Below are 5292 nucleotides of genomic sequence, written 5' to 3'. Positions count from 1 at the left end.
AGTTCTGAGGCCCTTAGCACTCACATGCTACCCAGCAGAGCTTCCAGGCTAGAAGTTCTGCTCATGACAAAGGCAGCACACTTGCCTGTGACATCTACTGTACATTTTCTAGCCTTCAGGAATCCACGACAACCAACGTTAACCCAGGAATCAGGCACTCAGATTTCTCAGCCGAAACTCTCTGAGTAACAATTCTTGGTCTCCTTCGTGGGTCCCTCTTCCTCCATTTTCTTCTCAAATGTGGCTCTTTCTCATCCTGGGCCCTCCTTTGTTAGTCCATGTGCTCTCCCTGAATTATCTCTTTTTAAGATCTCCTTAACTATCACCTCTATGCAAACAACTCCTTCTCCCATTTCTCTACTACCAGGGCTGATCTCTACCCCAGAAGCCACACTTCTCTTAATGAACTCCAAGACCAACCAAGCTGAGCCGTTCACCTGCTTTCTAGTATTCTGTAGCCTCCTGGAGGCACTCAACTCTGAGACTGAGGGTCACGCTTTGCTTCTCGCTCTCTGTGCCCCTAACCCCATGTGCAATCAATCATTTATTCCCATGAGTTCTTTCTGAAGATCTTGCATAATCCCTTTTTTCCAGCCTCAAATGACCCTGCTTTACTTCAACTTTTTAGGGATGTTGGGTTCTTTGAGGAAATATAAGGAATGGAAGGAAGTGTTGGGTACCTGTTAGGGGCCAGATACGTTACATACGCGGTAGATGTTATATCCTCATTTTATGGACATGTTAACTCAGCCCAGAAACACCACAGCACTTGTCCAAGATGACAGCCAGTGAGAGGACTGGAACCTTCAAATCTATCACACATGAAGCTGGAGCTCCCACATCAGGCAACACATCAGAAGACCCCTGTTACACCCCCATGTCGCCTTCAAGATCCCCCCAGCCATAACTCACAGGAAACTGGAGACCCAGGCACAATGCATTGGCTATGAGACCTTGGGTCAATCAATAACCCCTCCTTTTTCTTTTTTTTTTTTTTTTTTTGCAGTCCCAGAAATAAATTAACTTAATTTACATACTTCTAGGCATGTCGATAGCCAAAATGTGGCCACTGAAAAAAGGAAGAAGGTCAATCAGCTCCCAGCTTCTAGCTGGGCCAGGATTGCAAAATAAAAAGAGCTACGTTCCTTAATCTACACAAAACGTTTTTTAAAAAGTGAAAGGTCCAGGGAGCTCTACATAGAAAGCAACAATGAAAAGGGGGAAGGGGCAGGAGTGGGGGAGGAGAGTCCCCCCTGCCCCCCTCCACGCCACTCTCCAGGGCCCCAGAGCCCCTGAGGGTCTTTGGGGGGCATTGACATGGCAGGAGGCCGTTGTCAGTTCTGAGCTCTTTCCAGCTGGGAAGGCCCCTCTGTGGGGGGCAGCCAGCAAGGATTTCCGTGGCACTGTGGGCTCAGTGGGGGGCTCCCAGACCCCAGCAGGCCCCACAGAGGGAGCGTGGCTTTCCCTGAGCAAGCACCCTGGCATGATGTGGTCGCTCGACCCGGGAACTGGGGATCCGGGGCAGATCCCGGGTCTCACGAGGCGTGTGTGTTCGCATGTACAGTCGTGTGCGAGGATATTCAGGGGGGCGAGAGGGAACCAGAACAGGGGTCTTTGGGGTCTTTGCAAACGGCCCCCGAGTCCTCGGGCTGGGGGAAGGGCGGCCAGCTGGCTCCCGGCGCCCTGGCTGCGGTGTGCCCGGCCCTCTAGGGGCGCCGGTTTGAGGTTTTGGCTTCCTCCTTTGGAAACGGAAAAAAAGAGGAAGAGGGACGAAGACCCAGAGGAGGAAGAAGAGGAGACAGAGGTGAAAGAGAGGGGGCCTGGAATGCTTTGTTAGGAGCCTCAGCCGCCCGCCCGCGGGGCCTGGGACTCCAGGCGGGGCCGGGGGAGGGAGGGGTGGCCGGGCAGGCGCTTTGCCCAAGTTCACCTCCAGGATGTGCCGCGGGAAGTGCGGCACGCACTCTTCTGGATGGAGAGGGGGCCCTGGAATCCCACCTCACAGAACCTGCATTTGAGGGTGTAGATGTTGCCACGAACTTGACAAGTGCTGTCTGCGGGAGGCCGGGCACCAGCGGGGGGACCAGCGGGACTCGGGTGGGGGTGGCCGCACCTCCTCCAGCTTCTGCTGTAGATTCTTGGTCTCCTCGCGTCCCCGGTCCCCGGGCTGCAGTGGCAACTGGGGGACGGGCTTGTAGGCCTTACAACGTGTGGATGTGCCGGTGCTTGTGGGCCTTCTCGGTGCCTCCATGGCGGGCTGGCTGCCAGAGGCCGCTCACCACTGTTGGCTGCCCCGCCAGCCTCAGGCCCTGGCTCCTCTCCCCCACCCTCAACTGCAGACGACCCGGGCCAGGCCCCCGGGTGCCAGCCCCCCGGGTGCCAGCCCCAGGGACACGGCCTTGGCCGGCACTGCGGAACTTGGCCCTGGATGTAGCTGCGGTAGGCGCCCACCTTCTGGGGCCGGTGCTTGGTGCCCTTGCTCAGTGTCTCGATGGGCGAGCCGTAATAACCCTTTTTAGGTGTCCATGACCTCAGCTACAAGATAAAGGCAATAAGACCAGGCTGGCTTCGCTCTGAGAGCTGTGAGCGTCAAGCAAGATCACGTGACTTTGCCTAGAAAGACACCGAGGGAGTGTGGGAAGTGCCCAGATGATTACCCTAAAGCTATGGGGAATAAGTGAATTAATTCCTCAAAAATGTGAGAGTACACCCAGAGGAAAAGAGTACGTCATTCCCAATGCCTCTCTCTGTACAGGGAGCGTTGGGTGATTGGGTGATGGGTTAGATGGAGTTCTTGGATTTGGGTGAAGCTGCTGGGGAAAGGCTTCCAAGGTCAGTTGGCTCAGTTCCTTCAGTTTGGAAGGAAAGGAGCCCTATGTTTTGAGGGAGAGAATTAAAAAGACCAAAGAGATTGTGGCACCATGAAGGTAAACCTCAGTGCTGGTGGAGAACATGGCAATGTGAAAGGAAGTTAAATAAAACAGATCTTTTTCTGGAGTGGGAATCTGAAACATGAAACAGCTGAAGACAAAGAAATAACCTGAACTGCACAGCCCTGTATGGTTTACACAGCAGTGCCAACCTGGAACGAATTTGTCCTCCTGACCAGGAAAGAGGCTGGGTGGGAGCCAGGACCTTAGGTGACAGCTGGGGGACTTAGGGACACTGAGCGATCTTCCTCTGCCACATCACGACACTGGCCAAGTGACATGGCTCGGGACTAACCAAGGTTTTGTTTTTGGTTTTTGTTTTAATTGCAACTTCAGTGTTCTTTTCAGCATATCAAATTAAGGGAAAAATTTATTCCTTCATTCGGTGAAAACTTACAAAGCACCTAAAATATGCCAGGCATCTGAAATAGCAGTGATTCTGATGGCCTGTGGGAAATCCTGCTGGGAGGTGAAAGCCTTGTTGGAATGAGTTGAATTTGTGATCGGAGGTTGGGGTTTAGAAAACGGACGGTAACAACAGCAACAGCAACAAAAACAATAAACATTGAGCACACACCCAGCAGGTTTCCGTGAGCACTTCTCACAAGATGAAGCATTATATGTGTCATATTATTGAATCCTATCAACAGCACAAGGCAGGTACTATTATTCCCTTTACCACAGATGAGGAAACTGAGGCTCGGAGAAGCAAGATGAGTTGACAAAGATGGTACGACTGGTACAGGGCATGGTTTGACTTCTGAGCCAACCCTAAGGCCTGCATTCAACCCCAGGGCTGTTCACCATCTGCTCTACTAAAGACGAATAGAGGATTCTTGCCAGGAAAAGGGCTGCTGAGGGCCAGAGACCCGCTGGAGGTGTGAGGAGGCTGAGGTCTAGCGTCTCCCGTAGACACCCAGCTCCTCCTGAGCACGCGGCAGGAGCATCCTGTCGGTCCCCCACCCCCACATCTCAGCAACCCTGACCTCCAGCAGGCTGAGGGGATGCTGCCTCCGGAAGCCCCCACATCCTGCATTCTGCTGAACCCACAACGTGTCAGGTCGCCCGTCCCAGCTGCAGCACACAAACGGCCGGAGCTGACAGGCTGGGGCTGAAAGACCGGCCCCTCGGCTAGAAATAGCCCTCTGAGAAGTGTGTGGTGGCTACGTGTCCACAGGGCAGGGAGGAGTCAGGGCAGGGGAGCCACGGAGTCCCAGGATCCTGAGATAACACCAGTCCGGATGTGCAGAGTCCCAAGCGTGGTGGGCTGGCCTGGGTCACCGGCTCCAGCGAGGTGAGTGGGAACCAGGATGTCTGCTCCTTGACGTGGGCTGCGTGACAAGCCCCAGGCATCCTGAGAGGGTGGGCTGGGTCCTCTAGGGCAGCCTTTGAACACCAATCAGATTGGACAGCCTGTGTGGATACACACACACACACACACACACACACACACACACACGCACACGGCTGCTCCTCTGCAGTCCCGAGTTTCCATTGTTCCTTCCTTGGGCAGAATCCCAGCCTTGGAAGCATGACTGCCTTCCCTCTGGTTTGGGATGAAGGAACTGAGTGGGCGCACAGGAGTAGACAGCAGCCTGGCTGAGCCCTGCAGGCAGAGGAACCAAAGGCTCTAACATTGCTCCTTCGTCCCCCACCTAGAAAAGAAATACCAGATCTCTCCGGGATGGAACTTGTTCCCCATGTACCAAGTTCCCCGCCCTCCCCCAGTCCCTGCCCTTGGCCCACCATGTGCCCATCCTGGTGGCTTCAGTCCTGAAGATATGTTCTTGAAAACAGGAACATTCATAGAAGAGGGCTGTGGTGCCATCGACAAAGATCTGTATTCAGAATAAGAAAACCTGGATTTGACTCCCAGTTCTGCCACATACTAGGTGTATGGTCTCAGGCAAGCCACAGATTGCGCCTCCGTTTCTTCAGATGGAAGATGAGGATTCTTCATATCTCATGGGGTTTTGGAAAGATGGAATAAGAGAATGCCCATGAGAATGCGCTGTAAAAAGTGTATAGTTAGGAAAGCGATTTGCAAATGTAAAGAATGTCATTGCACAGGGCTGGTGGTGCAGGATCTGGTCCCGGCTTCCGTGACACGTCATCTTGGACACGTCACTTAAACATGCCATGGTATGATACTGCCCTGGCCTGAGTCATGGGGTTATACATAGGCCAGAGTGGGCCTACAAAAGCACTTTGCCATTGTGATTGTTATTCCGCTGTATCTAGTATATGGACCTTGGTTCAACAACTTTCCAATCTTTTCACATCGTGGCCCACATAGAAAATGAGAATACTTTTAGCGTACAGAGCCTACTCCTGACTCCAGAGGCAATCCATCAGACCCAGATTC

The 5292-nt window shown here is 53.3% G+C and overlaps 1 pseudogene; it reads right to left on the bottom strand.

The window, feature by feature from the left end:
• Nucleotides 1-1411: 1411 nt before the first annotated feature.
• On the bottom strand, nucleotides 1412-4280 carry LOC116534102 (annotated as a pseudogene).
• Between the last annotated feature and the right edge of the window lie 1012 nt (nucleotides 4281-5292).

Source organism: Sapajus apella, unplaced genomic scaffold (genome assembly GCF_009761245.1).
Source record: "Sapajus apella isolate SASKATOON/1434 unplaced genomic scaffold, GSC_monkey_1.0 scaffold86, whole genome shotgun sequence".
Taxonomy (NCBI): Eukaryota; Metazoa; Chordata; class Mammalia; order Primates; family Cebidae; genus Sapajus; species Sapajus apella.
The sequence above is the reverse complement of the archived record's forward strand: the minus strand, read 5'-3'. Positions and strand labels throughout refer to the sequence as shown.